At 37.7% G+C, this 17500-nt stretch overlaps 1 protein-coding gene across 1 annotated transcript in view; it reads right to left on the bottom strand.

Moving 5' to 3' along the window:
- The window catches only part of LOC123767560 (uncharacterized), a 545934-nt gene that overhangs the window by 74827 nt on the left and 453607 nt on the right, over window positions 1-17500 (bottom strand). Inside the window, exon 5 of the mRNA XM_069310624.1 lies at window positions 2409-2439. The gene's annotated coding sequence lies outside the window, so the exon portion shown is untranslated. The remainder of the gene's footprint in view (window positions 1-2408; window positions 2440-17500) is intronic.

Raw genomic sequence — 17500 nt, 5'->3', positions numbered from 1 at the left:
CATGGGTTTATGCCAAAGTGTAGAACACAATCATATTTTGTTGAATATTTTATACACTCCCAGGTTAGGACAGAGTAGCATTTACTGACCTAAATCAGCTCTTGATGTACCCAAAGGTGAAATAATATTAGAGAAACTTGTAGAAAGTTTAGATTCAGAGGTAATCTTCTAAGTTGGATAGAGAACCTACCTATCGAACAGGCATGCCAGTGTCCTATTGAAATGAGTTAAAAGTACAAGAACGGCTGCATTTGAACTAGACCTACCTGAAGGTGGTGTATTAATTAAACCCTTTAACGTACTTCTGCACAAACTAATTCACGCCTTGCCTGTAAATCCTACAAGCTGTGATTCGTTATCGATGATGATATATGTATTATGGGGACACATTAAAACTAGAAAACAGGCATTAACTGATGCATTTTCATATGAAAATAGTAGAATGCGGTTTCGATATCTCTGTTGATAACACAAACAAAGGTTCTTGTTCCCCCATTCTCGTCACCAGGATAACTATAATATTAACGAAGTGGCTGACGAGACGTACGAATCTTGCAAATATTTTGGATTGAGGTCAATGATGCAAAATCTCATCAGTAATCTTCGCAAAAATGTTTCTTGCACAGCATTAAGTTTCTCAACCATGACCAACCATGGTTGATATATATATTGATATATATATTATGATATATATATTATAATATATATATATATATATATATATATATATATATATATATATATATATATATATATATATATATATATATATATATATATATTAGTAAGCTTCTCGAGCAGCTTAAGTTTCTCACAAAATCTCTTGTGACATTAAAATATCCTTGTAACTTTTTACATTAGAGTCATAAAATGCGTAACTGATAATAATGACTTTACACCTTATTAATTTATTTCCTAAAAAAATTACAAGGGCTAAATGTAGTATAGAATTATGTCATGCGCATTATCCTGGATTGTCACAGAGATGTTAGAATTGTTATCACGAGAAAGGATGTAAGATAAGCCAATATTTATGAAAGAATAGGTCTATGTAAAACATAGTCCCAATTTCGGACAATTGAAATTAAACTTAAATCAATTCTGAACAATTCTGACTGTTCTCTCAATGCTCTAAATCAATATATATATATATATATATATATATATATATATATATATATATATATATATATATATATATATATATATATATATATATATATATATATAATACCTAGAAGGGGTACCACCTCTGGTGCAAGTGTAGGGACCCATAGCCTCGGAGAAGAAAATAAAGAGTACTCAGCGAAGACCTTGTGGATCCTCACTGAACACTTTGATATTTTCTTCTCCTACCACCCCTATTCTTTTGTTAAGTGTGTATATTTATCTAACTTTATATATATATATATATATATATATATATATATATATATATATATATATATATATATATATATATAATTGACAACCACGAAACATTGATCATTTGTATGGGGAAAATTCGCAAAGAAATGGGAAAGGTAGATGAACGTTTCAGCCGTTTAAAGCAGTTGTCTACACCAAACTGTGCATCTCTTTATACATTATACATCCATTAATGTAAAGCAAACCCATAACAAATGAGACAATGCGATGCATAACATTTAACGTTATTCACAATCATCAAAATCCCAAACCAACTGAATTATATGTGTTTAATAATGTTTCTGTGCAATTGAGCACAGGTAGAACAGGTTGTGCATGTGCAGTATATAGAGCAAATGATCATGTCTAGAAAGCAGGAATTGAACGACTGGGCACCACGACACAAACTGAGCTATTGGGTATTTATCTAGCCCCTGAGTACCTTAAACTCTGTCGGGGTGGAGTGGTTTTTGGTGATTGTAAAAGAACTCTGTAGTCCTTAAATAACCTGTCACAACTAATGTCTGAAGTAGCTTGTAATATTAAATGGAATGGATTTTTTGCCAATGATAATAACTTTTGTATATACAATAATTTGTATGGATTCCATTCCATGTTGCAGTTGAAGGCCAATCGATCTACATGATCTACTTATTGGCCAATCGATCTACATGACTTTGTAGATCGATTGGCCAATAACACTTGCAAGAAAGAAAATACAGACTGTGACGTATATATATATATATATAGAGAGTATATATATATATATATATATATATATATATATATATATATATATATATATATATATATATATATATATATATATATATATATGTGTGCGTGAATGGTCCCCAGGACAATATGCAACTGAAAGTAGGTAATATATATGTGTGTGTGTGTGTGTGTGTGTGTGTGTGTGTGTGTGTGTGTGTGTGTGTGTGTGTGTAAGACAGGCAGGCAGACAGCACAACAAAATATTTCATTGCTAAAACACTAACCTTTCGCAGGCAGCCGACCTCAGACAGGAAACTGGAAAACAAATATATATATATGAATATTAATTTTGCCAAAATATAATATCTTACGGTTCCTACTGGTTCATAATATTTAATTATTGTCTAATATTTACGTAATATTTTCCTGTTCCTTACTCGAATTATAAATTGTAGTAATAATAATAATAATAATAATAATAATAATAATAATAATAATAATAATAATAATAATAATTACCCAAAGTAGGTGAAACTTTGGGTAATTTTTGGGTAAACTTTTGGGTAAACTCGATAAATGTAACAAGTGTACAATCTGAACACTTTTGAACACTTTTTCCGTACATAATCGTTCGAATCAGCAACAAGCCATTAAACTTACAGAAAGGTGACATTAAATAGTTATCAGAATAGTACATTCGGCTGCGTTCTTATCGTACAGATATATAATGCATTAGCTCTATGGGTTGTGTGATATGAAATGTCTAAATTACACAAAAGGGAATTCATAACTTTGAGAAAATATATGTAATTCCTTGTTATTAAAGAGCTAGAAAACTGTGATATTTGTTATTCATTCCGCTCTAAGTCCTTAATCACAGTATGTATAATCTTAGAATATCCATTGACCTGATGTATTCTTAACTATGCACTTCAGTAACCGCTTGTACTACGTTCCTGTGTCTATCATTTCACTATCATGTGTACCGTTCTCCTGTGCCTCGATCCAGTACCATTTGTACAGCGTTCCGGGAGCTACCTTCAGTACCCTGTGCTGCACGATCCTGTACTTGCTAAATATGCTATCAAGCAGACGAGGAGTCACAATAACGTGGCTGAAATATGTTGACCAAACCACATACTATAAAGTGAAGGGACGACAATCAACTTGAGAATGGTCCAGGACGGACCGAAACGTCGTCGTCGTGTGTGGTTTGGTCAACATTCTATCAAGCTATACAACTCCTACATATGTACATTTCTCACAGACGTATGTACACCAAGAAGTATACTCAGCTTCTCGGTGTGTATATGTACTGAAAGTATACATTAGTCTTCAGTTATGTTTAAGATAAAGTATTCTTGTTGATTAGTTCGTGAGCTGATGTGAAGGCCTTAAGAGAGAGAGAGAGAGAGAGAGAGAGAGAGAGAGAGAGAGAGAGAGAGAGAGAGAGAGAGAGAGAGAGAGAGAGAGAGAGAGAGAGAGAGAGAGAGAGAGAGAGAGAGGGTGTAGAGAGAGAGAGAGAGAGAGAGACAGAGAGAGAGAGAGAGAGAGAGAGAGAGAGAGAGAGAGAGAGAGAGAGAGAGAGAGAGAGAGAGAGAGAGAGAGAGAGAGAGTTTTATTTCAGTGCTTCAATCATGAGAACAGCTTGGACTTGTACATAGCTGAGGTTAGGTTAGGTTAGGTAAGGTTAGGTTAGGTTAGGTTAGGTTAGGTTAGGTTAGGTTAGGTTAGGTAAGGCTGACTAATATAAGGTTATTTTAAAATATATGCATATTGCCAAGTTCCCTTTGGTGTACATAATACAAGACCCCGGTATCTGACCTTGAACACCTGTATCTGACCCCCTGTGCCATAGCAACTGCTTCTGTACCCTTGTATCTGATGACCCCTTGTATCTTAGCAACTGCATCTGTACCCCTGTATCTGTACCTCTGTATCTGACCCTCCCCTGTACCTCTGCATCTGATCATGTACAATAACATCTGACCCTTGTACCCCAAACATTTGACCCCCCCCTGTACCCCAGCTCCTGTACCCCAGCATCTGAACCCCTGTACCCCCATTTACTTGCAACTCACAACAGTTTACTTCCTCTAGATCTGTGAATACTTTATACACACCTTTTTTTCTCTCTAATATTTTTAGCCTTTTTAATTTTTGTTGGTAACGTTTTTCGTTGTAAATATTAGATGATCGCGTTGCTAAGCTTCAGGTGAGCAGAGAGAGAGAGAGAGAGAGAGAGAGAGAGACAGAGAGAGAGAGAGAGAGACAGAGAGAGAGAGAGAGAGAGAGAGAGAGAGACAGAGAGAGAGAGAGAGACAGAGAGAGAGAGAGAGAGAGAGAGAGAGAGAGAGAGAGAGAGAGAGAGAGAGAGAGAGAGAGAGAGAGAGAGAGAGAGAGAGAGAGAGAGACAGAGAGAGAGAGAGAGAGAGAGAGAGAGAGACAGACAGACAGACAGACAGACAGAGTATTATATCTCTTGTTAACACATTATGTAATGAAATTTATTCATAAAACAGGATTATAAACTTATCGTAACTCGTTTATTGAATTAATTATTAAAACACAGTGGTCGAGTTTCACCGCTGGCTGTGGACACAATGTTTCCGCTCTAATGCTTGGTCAAATTTACTGCATTGATTGTGGTGGTGTGAATGGCTAGCTTTATTGACCCTGGATGGAATAAGGTCAATCTTCGGAGTGGTCTAAAGTCACCTTATGCACTCACTGCTTTAGCATTTTTTATTGGTCTTATTATTATTATTATTTTAATTTTATTATTATTATTATTACTGATGCTGGTGTTATTATTAAATATTTACTCAAAACAAATTAAACACTAACGATAAAATATTACACATTAAAAAAATATATATATATATATATATATATATATATATATATATATATATATATATATATATATATATATATATATATATATATATATATATATATATATAAATACTAATCTCTATCTACTTCAAAATAGTTTAAGTTGTGAATTTCATATCTATAATATATCGTTGCGACTTGTCAAGGCTTCAAGAGGCTCGAAACGTCGTAATTCTCATGTAATGTCAAATGTGTGTGTGTGTGTTGGGTTATTTATTTATGCAAGTGTATAGGCATTTCATACATGAGTAGTGGAGGATACATAGGTGAGGTCAGTATAATACATGTAAGGGCCACTAATAAGAAGCGAGTGTAGCTTAATATCGTACTCAGTTATAGCCCCGTTCCTGTGCCAGGTAAGTCCACTACGGAATCACCATAGCCCGTGCTACTTGGACCTTCTTGCTCCAAGTAGCTGAATGTAAAACACCGAAGCGAGTGTAGGCAACTTTTCTTAACTTTCTAAGCAATTTATATCAGTGATTTTCGCAAAGTTTATTAGAAAGGTATTTACAAAGGCCATTTAGTTCAGGAGTTGAATTGATTTTCCTCATCAACTCGGTTAGATCTTTTATTTTTTCCACGTCGTCAGAGATAAGGGTGAGATTTAATAGCACGTGAAGAGGGAGGGATGGATTAAGCAGGGAGTATAAGGGGAAGAAAGAGAGACAGAAAGAAATCATAGGAAACATAAAGATAAACAGCGGAAAAGTGTTGATGCTAACAGCAAAACCTTATTGGTAGTTTTCAATGAGAATTTATTAGAGACTAAAAGCATTCAGTGAGGAAGATTAAATATTGCAATTTAGAGCTCCGTCTACTGTATAAGAAAAGGATATATAGAGAGTATATACGTATATAGTGATTATATATATATATATACTACCGTCATTTGCAGGAGACAGCACCACTTAAGACAATGTGTTGTCAAACTGGGCGTTTAAGGTGGTCCAAGAATGTGAGGCATGTTGCAGAGTTACGAGATGCAGTAATAAAGGATTCCTGATTGGAATAGTTGGTACTCTGATATTGCAATTCTTGGGAATATCAGGTTTAGGGATGTGCAGGAAGAAGAACACTCGCAAGAACAGGGATGTGTGGGTAGGGAAGCACTTGCAGACATAAGGATATGAACTCTCTGTGTAGTGTGGAACTTTCTGTCTACTGTGGAACTCTGTCTAGTGTGGAACTCTGTCTAGTGTGGAACTCTGTCTACTGTGGAACTCTGTCTACTGTGGAACCTGAAGTTACAAGGGGGAAATATACTACACTGATTCTTATTAATATAAACCAATAAAAAATGCAGTATGGAATCAGATGCATAACAAATATAATATTCGACAAAGAAACATTACTGATGTACACCAAGTTTTACACCTAATCTTTAAAAACGTCAAACATATTAATATTTCGTTCAAGACAGAAATTTTGAGTTTATCTGCACGTTTAATAAGAAGTTTTTAGAAGATAAATTGTTTTGTATTTAAATTCATAGTAGATTATTAATATTATTATTATTATTATTATTATTATTATTATTATTATTATTATTATTATTCACATTAACTTGATATATCAATGACAAAATCAGTAGGATGACATTTGTGTAGGATTCGAACCTACCCACAGGGCACTCCCAAGCACAAGTCTTTAATCACGATATGCTAAAAGCAATGCAACCTAGGTGGTTGCATTCCCTTTCAATATGCATTTTTATTACTTGTTTTATTTTAACCAGTCAAGATATAGATTATTATTATATTTATTTGTGATTGGCCTAGTTTTCTTAACACACACAGGTATTTAAGATACACTCAGATTGACCTGAGAGTTCCATCAGACTATTGTTGATGTTGTGTGTGTACCTGAAAATGCATAGTGGGGTTCTTGCGGTTCTTTAGGGAGGTGCTGACTTAGAATATGGTTAATCGCGATGATTAATCTGTCGTGCTAAATGGATTGAGCGGTTTCGTTAACTGCTCTCATACCTTCGAGTCTCAGGTTTGGCGTTTGGAAGATGTAGAAACACATACACATACATACATACACATACATACATACATACACACACACACACACACACACACACACACACACACACACACACACACACACACACACACACACACACACACATACACACACACATCAACAATAAGTGTGTGTCTGTTCAAAGCGTTATATGACAAAGAGTGATGGGAAGACGGGACACCACGAGCGTAGCTCTCATCCTGTAACTACACTTAGGTAATTACACACACACACACACAGAGCATATATACATACACTATGACCAAAGAGCCAGAGCTCAACCCCCGTGGCACACCAAGGTGAGTACACAGAGCTAAAGGAGCTCTGTACACAGAGCTAAAGGAGCTCTGTACACAGAGCTAAAGGAGCTGAACCTCACATCCCTGGAAAACAGAAGAGTAAGGGGAGACATGATAACCACCTACAAAATTCTCAGGGGAATTGACAGGGTGGACAAAGACAAACTCTTCAGCACGGGTGGGACACGAACAAGGGGACACAGGTGGAAACTTAGTACCCAGATGAGCCACAGAGACGTTAGAAAGAATTTTTTCAGTGTCAGAGTAGTTAATAAATGGAATGCACTAGGAAGTGATGTGGTGGAGGCTGACTCCATACACAGTTTCAAATGTAGGTATGATAGAGCCCAGTAGGCTCAGGAATCTGTACACCAGTTGATTGACAGTTGAGAGGCGGGACCAAAGAGCCAAAGCTCAACCCCCGCAAGCACAATTAGGTAAGTACAATTAGGTGAGTACAGACACTGACACAGACACAGAAACACACACACACACACACACACACACACACACACACACACACACACACACACACACACACACACACACACACACACACACACCAAGCACAGTACCTATATATCAACCCCCCCCCCCCAATCCCGACCCCCGGCACCCTCCCATGAGTATAAGAGCCGATATCATTGCTGTGATAACCAACAGGAATCAAACTCAAATTAAAAGAAACATTGACGAGCTCAATAAGAGCCTCTTACAAGTCCAGCCTTCAGCTCCACTGAAGCATTTCATGGATGCAAACGAACAATCCAAATGTCATTAAGAACAGCACACAAACGCTGGTAAAAACAAACAAACAAATGAACTTTAATATCCACATAACACAAACACTTAACACAAGCTACAGTTACCCCTAAAAAAAAAAAGCTAAAGCACTATGTTTGCAGGCAGAAGTTCAATTTAAAACTTTATATGAACTCATATAATAAAGTTCGAGCTAGGAGAGAGGTTAAAAAATAAAAAAAAAACACCCCGGTACTTAACCCAGCATTCGAATAATTGAACATAAAATGGAGCACCCTTAACGGGCATCAAAAATCGAAATAGCGATAACTATTGTCCATAATAAATGCTGGGTCTGAAGGGGGGCGGTGGGCCCCCCCTGGGCGCCCCCCTCCCTGTTTTTCCTGGTCCCTGTGTTGACCGACTCTCCCCAGAGGGATATGGACGCCAGCATGAGAGCCGCTGGACGAAAACATACCGGCAAATATTTGCTTCCGGGTCAGCAAACAAGGAGGATGGACCAAGCTGGGAAACCCACCAAAACTTGCTTGTACAAGCAGAGGGACGTGGGGGTGGGTGGGGGAGGGAGTGGACTGTACTATGGGAGGAAGGGCCAAAGCCGTGGGAGGGAGGGTATAATAGGGTTGGAGATAGAGAGCATGTCATGAAGTTGGGATAAAGTGGGAGAGAAAGAGAGAGAGAGGTATATTCAAAGATCAGATCAACACACTCCCACACACACTCCCATGGTGTGAGTGTGTTGAATAAAGGTGGGAGTGTACTGCATTACAGTGGGAGGAAATGCAGAAGGATGGGAAGGAATGCAGGTTGAGGAGTGATTGCAGGATCAGGACTGAAGTGCAGGAATGACTGCTGGGAGAGTGTGTGTGGGTGTGGGAGAGAGAGTGTGTGTGGGAGAGTGCAGGAGGGGGATGAGAGGTAGGCCAGATGTGGCAGGGGGGGGTAGTGGTGGTGGGGGAGTGCAAGAGGAGGAGGAGGAGGAGAGACTGACCATCTCCCCCCCCCTCCCACACACCCCACCAACCCCTCGTGAAAAAGAAGGTGTCGAGATTAATTGCCTGTTCCGGAGTGCTAATTGCCAACCTGAGACTGCAAGGGGCGAACGGGGCCACTAGACTAACAGGTGGCAGAGAGAGAGAGAGAGAGAGAGAGAGAAAGAGAGAGAGAGAGTCAGCAAGAATCAGGGAAAAGTCAAGAGAGAATCACAAGCATCAAGCGAGAGGTCAGAATAGCCAGGGATGTACTTGGGGGGAGGAATTGAGTCGCGAGTGGAGATAGAAAGAATAAAAGGAAGATGGGTTGAATAATCCTCTAGCTAGGCAATAGGATTAAAATGAAAATTTAGGAGTGCAGGAAATTGGGATGGATGGATATAGCTAGGCAGGGAGGGGGGGGGGGGCAAGGATGGGGATGAGGGAGGGGGGGTGTAGAGGAAAGGGGAGAGGGAGAGAGAGAGAGAGAGAGAGAGAGAGAGAGAGAGAGAGAGAGAGAGAGAGAGAGAGAGAGAGAGAGAGAGAGAGAGAGAGAGAGAGAGAGAGAGAGAGATTGAGAGAGAGAGAGTGAGAGTGAGAGACAAATAGATGAAACAGACAGTGATCAGTAGAAAAGTGTTGATGACCCTTCTTCTCACTCTCTCTCTCTCTCTCTCTCTCTCTCTCTCTCTCTCTCTCTCTCTCTCTCTCTCTCTCTCTCTCTCTCTCTCTCATGTTATTCTTCTCCTGCATGTAACATATTGATTTATATAACTCTAACTGGGACCTATACCTCCTAGTCTTGTCTAGATTCAGTTCTAGGAAAATTACCTGACCTTACAAGGGAAAGTTAGGTACCTTTTTTGGCCTAGATGCGTTGCTAACTTAAACTGTCCTCTCACTTAACTTGTAGCAATTGTTTTTTTCTTAACTGAATCGATCAATCCATTCAAAATGCGACGTGTTAGTAATCAATGAAGCACCGTAAAACTGACGTTTACTATGCATCGGCCTTGATATGTTAGGTGGGTTGCTTGGGTTTGTTCGTCTCCAGTCAGGGGGGACTCTTGCATTTTTTGGGGGAGTGGCAGAGAGAGAGAGAGAGAGAGAGAGAGAGAGAGAGAGAGAGAGAGAGAGAGAGAGAGAGAGAGAGAGAGAGAGAGAGAGAGAGAGAGAGAGAGAGAGAGAGAAGGGGGTTGTCTAACAGCCTCATTACACCCTAACCGGCTCCTCACACCCTAATAACACTCCTCTCACCCTAACTACAGCTCGCTGAGGAGGCATCATACAGTAATTATCAATTATGCATGCGTCAAACTAACAGAATTGCGTCAACAGCTTATGGAGCAACGCTTGTGTTAACCAGCTTTATAGAGCTTACTGCTCTCGTCCCAGACAGATTAATGGCAAGCTTAAACTCTTTTTTAACTCTTTTGTCTGTTTTTGCTACCTGTTTATTTATTCATGGTTAAATAACAGAAAATATTGAGGAGTGAATGAGAAGTATGACAACTCATTGAGAATTATAATTATTCAAGAACAGGATGAAGAATCTAGACTTTCCAGGCATCAAATACAGTCTGATGCAAAAAGGCTGCTTAGTAACCCTTTTAGAGATTAAGTTGCAAGCTTCTCTCCCTCCCCTAGTGCCTATGATAGTGGGTAGCTCATTTAGAATTTTACCCACTCGATAATGAGTTTAGCCAAGATCTATGCGATAATGGCTCCTGGTGTAATGTTTCACTCTAGATTGGCAATACAGCCAAAATATTTCAGCAAATCACTCCAAAAACCATATGCCTTTACTTGAGTTGACAAGAGTTAATGTACTCGTTTTATTATGATGTGTATATATATATATATATATATATATATATATATATATATATATATATATATATATATATATATATAGATATATATAAGTTATTTTACGGATATTTTAGATCTTCAGATCCTTCTGAAGATGTATTCTTAAATACGAAAGTACTTAAAGGAAATTCCTGTTTCAATTCTTCCTTCGTTGTCTGACACTGTCATATATGATGTTAATAATTTGTTTTACATTAATATGTTCAGAATTATTACCATTAGCATGCTTATAATTATTAATAATATTGTAGTTAATAGTATGCCACGAAGTAGAAATATTAATACATCAATTATCTAGCTCCACAAAGTTGAAAGATAATCAATGTCTACAATTACAGACCAGACCACACACTAGAAGGTGAAGGGACGACGACGTTTCGGTCCGTCCTGGACCATTCTCAAGTCGATTGAGAATGGTCAATCGACCGAAACGTCGTCGTCCCTTCATCTTCTAATGTGTGGTCTGGTCAACATAATTTAGCCACGTTATTGTGACTCATCGCCTGCATGTCTACAATTACAATCATATATTCAATTATTAACTTCCTTTACAGTTATTTACAAGTAGTTAACAAATTATTTGCAATTACTGACATGTTTGTAAGTAACATATTTGCAATTGTTTACAATGATTAATGTGGTTGCAATAATTTATATGCATTTATAAACAAGTTTTCTTGCTTTACAATGATTATAAAAATGAATCATTTCTTATAATTACTGTACTAACAATTATTTTAGTGTTTAGACTAACATTAACAAGCGTACCATTCTTAATGCTACATCTGAAACGTCCAGATTTCGACCCTCAACACCAACCACCAGAAATAAAAAAAATCCCAACGCGATTGTCTAATGCTTTTAAATCCTTGACAATGATTAGAATCTCTCTCCGAGTTGTCTATTAGATTACCGTCTATATTAGTTTATGGGGAATATTTTCTGCAAATTTAAATTGGAAAAATAATCCCCAGCTAAAATCATAGGGAACAGATCTGATTATATCCAAGTAAATTAGGTCGATTTCCTAGTCATATTTCGTAAATAAAAACCTGAATGCGCTGTTGTCGAAGTATCACGAAGCTTGGCGTGGGTGACCCGTAGAGTATATAGCATAATATTATTGAAATCGCCAGCATACAATTACTTTATTACCTCTCGTGTTTTTGGGGATATCCTCATAATGCATTTTAGGTTACCCCGTGCAGACTACTGGTCACATGGCCCTGAATGACTAACCATTCAGCGAAATACAGAGTATTCTCGACATAAAGTAGGTAACCGGTCGGGAGCCGGTCGGCCGAGCGGACAGCACGCTGGACTTGTGATCCTGTGGTCCTGGGTTCGATCCCAGGCGCCGGCGAGAAACAATGGGCAGAGTTTCTTTCACCCTATGCCCCTGTTACCTAGAAGTAAATAGGTACCTGGGTGTTAGTCAGCTGTCACGGGCTGCTTCCTGGGGGTGGAGGCCTGGTCGAGGACCGGGCCGCGGGGACACTAAAAAGCCCCGAAATCATCTCAAGATAACCTCAAGATAACCCTTCATTTCGTGTATGGTAGCTGGATAAATGCATTTGTGCCTAAGTATATTAATTATATAATTAGAAATAGGTATTTTTGCTTACTAATGTATTGAATAGATAGGATTGGTAACGTGAATATTTGTTGGTAGTTCAGATCGAAGTTGGTAATACTGATGTGAGGGATGTTTGGGGGAGATGAAGGATGCGTGTGTGTGTGTGTGTGCGTGTGTGTGTGTGTGTGCGTGTGTGTGTGTGTTTGAGTGTGTTTATGTGTGTTTGTCTGTGTGTGTGTCTGTGTGTGTACTTATTTAGTTGTACTTACCTAGTTGTGCTTGCGGGGGTTGAGCTCTGGCTCTTTGGTCCCGTCTTTCAACTGTCAATCAATTTGGGGGGTTAATATTTCATTGGGATTTCATAGTGTGTGTGTGTGTGTGTGTGTGTGTGTGTGTGTGTGTGTGTGTGTGTGTGTGTGTGTGTTTAATCACTTAGTTGTACTTACCTAGTTGTGCTCGCGGGGGGTTGAGCTTCGGCTCTTTATTTTAGTTAATCGGAGAACTTCAGTAGGTTTGTTAGGCATGATTTCCCCTGCTCTAAAAGCCATACTGTTGTTTCTTTACATACCTAATCCCCTCTACCTCTATAACTAGATCTTATTCTTATTAGACTTTCTTAAGGATACAAGTGTATAGGTATGTACCTCTATCTCATTTCGTGTATATTGGTATCATATTTGCCTTCTTCTAGCAACTTGGCAATTCTCCCTCTGTAATTATATCATAGAATATCAGTGCTAGAGGCTTGTTGACAGCCTACATCTTTCAACACTCCTGGTGATACATTGTATCAATGGTGATACATTGTATCAATGGTGATACATTGTATGGACTCCGAGGTCATGCGGTGAATGATTTCAACTCTAAACCGTTGGTCCTCGGTTGGAATCCTGGCCGGAAAGGAAAGAAATTGGCAGAGTTTCCTTTCACCTCATGCCCTCTCTTCACCTTGGTGTAAATATGTACCTGGGAGTTAGAATTTGAGGGGCTGCATCTCGAGGATGATCAGTATTTCAGTAGCTAGCCTAATAGTTAGACACACACACACACACACACACACACACACACACACACACACACACACACACACACACACACACACACACACACACACACACACACACACTCCTTCCCCTCAAGACGAAACCCGGGAAATATTGACTGGGAACCACTCCATAACTGCTCATCGCTGTTTACCCCAGCAGTAATTTGGGACCTGGGAGTAAAACCAATTAGCGGGTCGTGTTCCAGGGGAGGAAACTAGTAAGGATAAAGCTTATCCTAGAAGCTAGGGAAAGGCAAAGCTCTCTGCCTGTTTAAAGGATTGAGTAGACAATGTGTGATAAGTAGATAAGTAGATAAGTGTGTCAAAAACAAAAAAGACAGTCATGTTTAGCCTCTACAGTGGAATCCTTGAAAGATATGTGTTCACATGTTCCCACTAGCAAGTATACTATTAATGTATATATATACAGCAGTACCCACATGTCAGAAACGTGACCACCACTAGCACCCATGGTTCGAAACTTACAGGATCAATATACCAATCGAAAGTCATACATTAATTCGTGCATTATTTACGATAGATTTATACATTTCATTTCAGACTGCAGATCAAGTGTAATTGCCCGATCCTGTTGGAACCAAAAAAAAAAACAAAAGAGGGGGTTAAAACCGAAAGAAAGAGGTCAAATTCATGGATGACCTCTTGTGTAATAGAGCGGATAGAGCCGCGACTCTATTATTTCCTCTGTGTGTGTGTGTGTGTGTGTGTGGTAGCGAGTGAGCTTCTAGCGAGAGGAAAAACAAGTTATGGAAATCCTGTTATCCTATCACTATCGATGGGTTTTACGAGTTTATATTGCGTAAGATAGGATACCAACAAACTTAATTAATATTTTGAACCGTCTATTGCCGTGAATTTTGGGCTTTGAGTCTGCGGCATCCGGCTATTACTCCGTTTTGCAATATATATATATATATAGATCATGTCTGTTGATTCCGTGATATTGTGTGTGTTTTTTGGGAGCCATTGTATTTACATTGCATACAAATGGTTTATGGAGCAATCAGCTGAGTTCTAGCTACGGTCTGGGGCAAGATAATGGTATGCCTGCGTGGGGCTATTCATGAAGAATGCCCCCTATTGCTTATATTCACAAGGCTCATGAGAGGATGGCACTATTTTACCCACTCGTGCCATTGAAAGTTATGAGTGTGCGTATATAGGTTTTATATCTATTTGATTATAGCTAAAAATTATTAATATCTGTGAGAAATTGTCAGTTTTTTTTATTTCGTACTTTTGTTTAACAGTTGTAAATTCAGTCGACGACAGCAGTATATATATATATATATATATATATATATATATATATATATATATATATATATATATATATATATATATATATATATATATATATATATGTCGTACCTAATAGCCAGAACGCACTTCTCAGCCTACTATTCAAGGCCCGATTTGCCTAATAAGCCAAGTTTTCATGAATTAATGTTTTTTCGTCTACCTAACCTACCTAACCTAACCTAACCTAGCTTTTTTTGGCTACCTAACCTAACCTTACCTATAAATATAGGTTAGGTTAGGTTAGGTAGGGTTGGTTAGGTTCGGTCATATATCTACGTTAATTTTAACTCCAATAAAAAAAAATTGACCTCATACATAGAGAAAAGGGTTGCTTTATCATTTCATAAGAAAAAAATTATAGTAAATATATTAATTCAGGAAAACTTGGCTTATTAGGCAAATCGGGCCTTGAATAGTAGGCTGAGAAGTGAGTTCTGGCTACTAGGTACGACATATTATATATATATATATATATATATATATATATATATATATATATATATATATATATATATATATATATATATATATAGTCACGTGGTTGAAGGTGGGAACGTAAACACCGTAGAGTTTAATGCCCACATTAAAGCCACTCGTCCTCTCGTATTACAATCATCGCCTTAACGGCTAAAATATGTTGTACTGTAAATCAGAGCGACATTATTGACGTTTTGTCTCGTTTCTATCTATGTGTGTTTCTATTTCTATCTTCTATTTAAATGAGGGTTAGGTTAGGTTGGTTAGGTTAGGTTAGGTTAGGTTAGGTTAGGTTGGGCCCATTTTCGTACAGCATTTATGTAACGTTGTGACAAGACGGGAAGATTAGGGATATCTAATCTCCAGGTCTTTAGGATATCTAATCTCCAGGCCTTGAGTATTCCAAGTGCAAACTCTGTGAGCAGGAACTGGGGTCATGATATCACACTCTACATTACTAAATGTCCAATCGTTAGATTAGATTAGATCAGACTAATTAGATTAGTTAGATTAGATTAGATCAGACTAATTAGATTAGTTAGATTAGATTAGATCAGACTAATTAGATTAGTTAGATTAGATTAGACCCTCTAAGACATGCCGGGATGAGGTACCTGGAGCATTGAAAAATCCCTGATTTTTGATGATTAACGAGAGTTAATCATCAAAAATCAGGGATTTTTACATGTTATTATCCCTTTTTTATCCCTTTGTTATTAGCGATTAACACTCGTTAATCACTAATAGTTAATCACTTGAGAATAGCCACACAATGGATGCAAACTTCGACTGATTACATTCCAATCTGACTAACCATCCTGTGAAATGGGTATTTTTTTTAACGTTTCACACACTTTGTAACCATTCATACAGTCTAGTGTGACTGTATAAATGAGAATGTAGCTAAATTTATTAATAAAGGAACTTTATTTTGATCTTGATGTGAACTTCCAGATAGAGAAGGATATCTGTTATATTGTTATGATAACAACTAGCTGGCTGTGTTATCTTGTTATCACACAGCTAGCTAGCTCTTGAAACATATGCACTATGTATCGCTCCATACAGGCTAGGATAGCTGTATATATATATATATATATATATATATATGTATATATATATATATATATATATATATATATATATATATATATATATTTATATATATATATATATATATATATATATATATATATATATATATATATATATATATATATATATATATATATATATATATATATATATACGTACATACATACATACACACGACAACACATACATGCATACAAAGGCACATACAAACTTACATTAATATTACAATAATATACATGTATAGATATATCCACATATACATGAATTCATGTATAATCCAAAATATATACATGTACACATAAATTACAACAAGCATTCACTGCTCTGTATACATAAGCATACAGAGAATGTTATAGATATTATGAATACACTATATTGCCTAACTTACCCAATGGATAGAAGAATCCGGATAGCGCATCCCAGACCGGAACAGGCACCCAGGCCGGGATAAAACACGAATAGAATGGAGTACGCGAAGAGGGATGTATGGGATAGCAATGAGAAGAGGCAGAATACAAGGCGTTAACTAGAGTGAGGAGAATATTAGATGGGACGGCTTTAGGGATTGGGAGGAGAGAGAGAGAGAGAGAGAGAGAGAGAGAGAGAGAGAGAGAGAGAGAGAGAGAGAGAGAGAGAGAGAGAGAGAGAGAGAGAGAAAGAGAGTAACAGGGAAGTAATCTCTGAACAAGAGAGCTACTACATACGGCACTATACATGGAACTTGGGCAATCACCTTACCCCTGGAAAGGGGGGACTAAGATGTGACCATATTGACAGGGAAACACCCCCTTCCGTCCTTGACAGGGGGGGTTTACCCATATTCCCCCCCCCACTCCCCACGGGAAATTCCTCTCAACCTATCCCCCATTACTCCCACAACAATACCAAAATCCTATAGCTTCTGAGACCTTCTATAGGCTAGAAATGAACTGAAAATTTGAAAAGAATACAGCGAAATGGGTAGGATATATATACATATATATATATATATATATATATATATATATATATATATATATATATATAT

Source organism: Procambarus clarkii, chromosome 67, assembly GCF_040958095.1.
Source record: "Procambarus clarkii isolate CNS0578487 chromosome 67, FALCON_Pclarkii_2.0, whole genome shotgun sequence".
NCBI lineage: Eukaryota > Metazoa > Arthropoda > Malacostraca > Decapoda > Cambaridae > Procambarus > Procambarus clarkii.
Note: the sequence above shows the minus strand (reverse complement) of the source record. Positions and strands in the feature narration are given on the sequence as shown.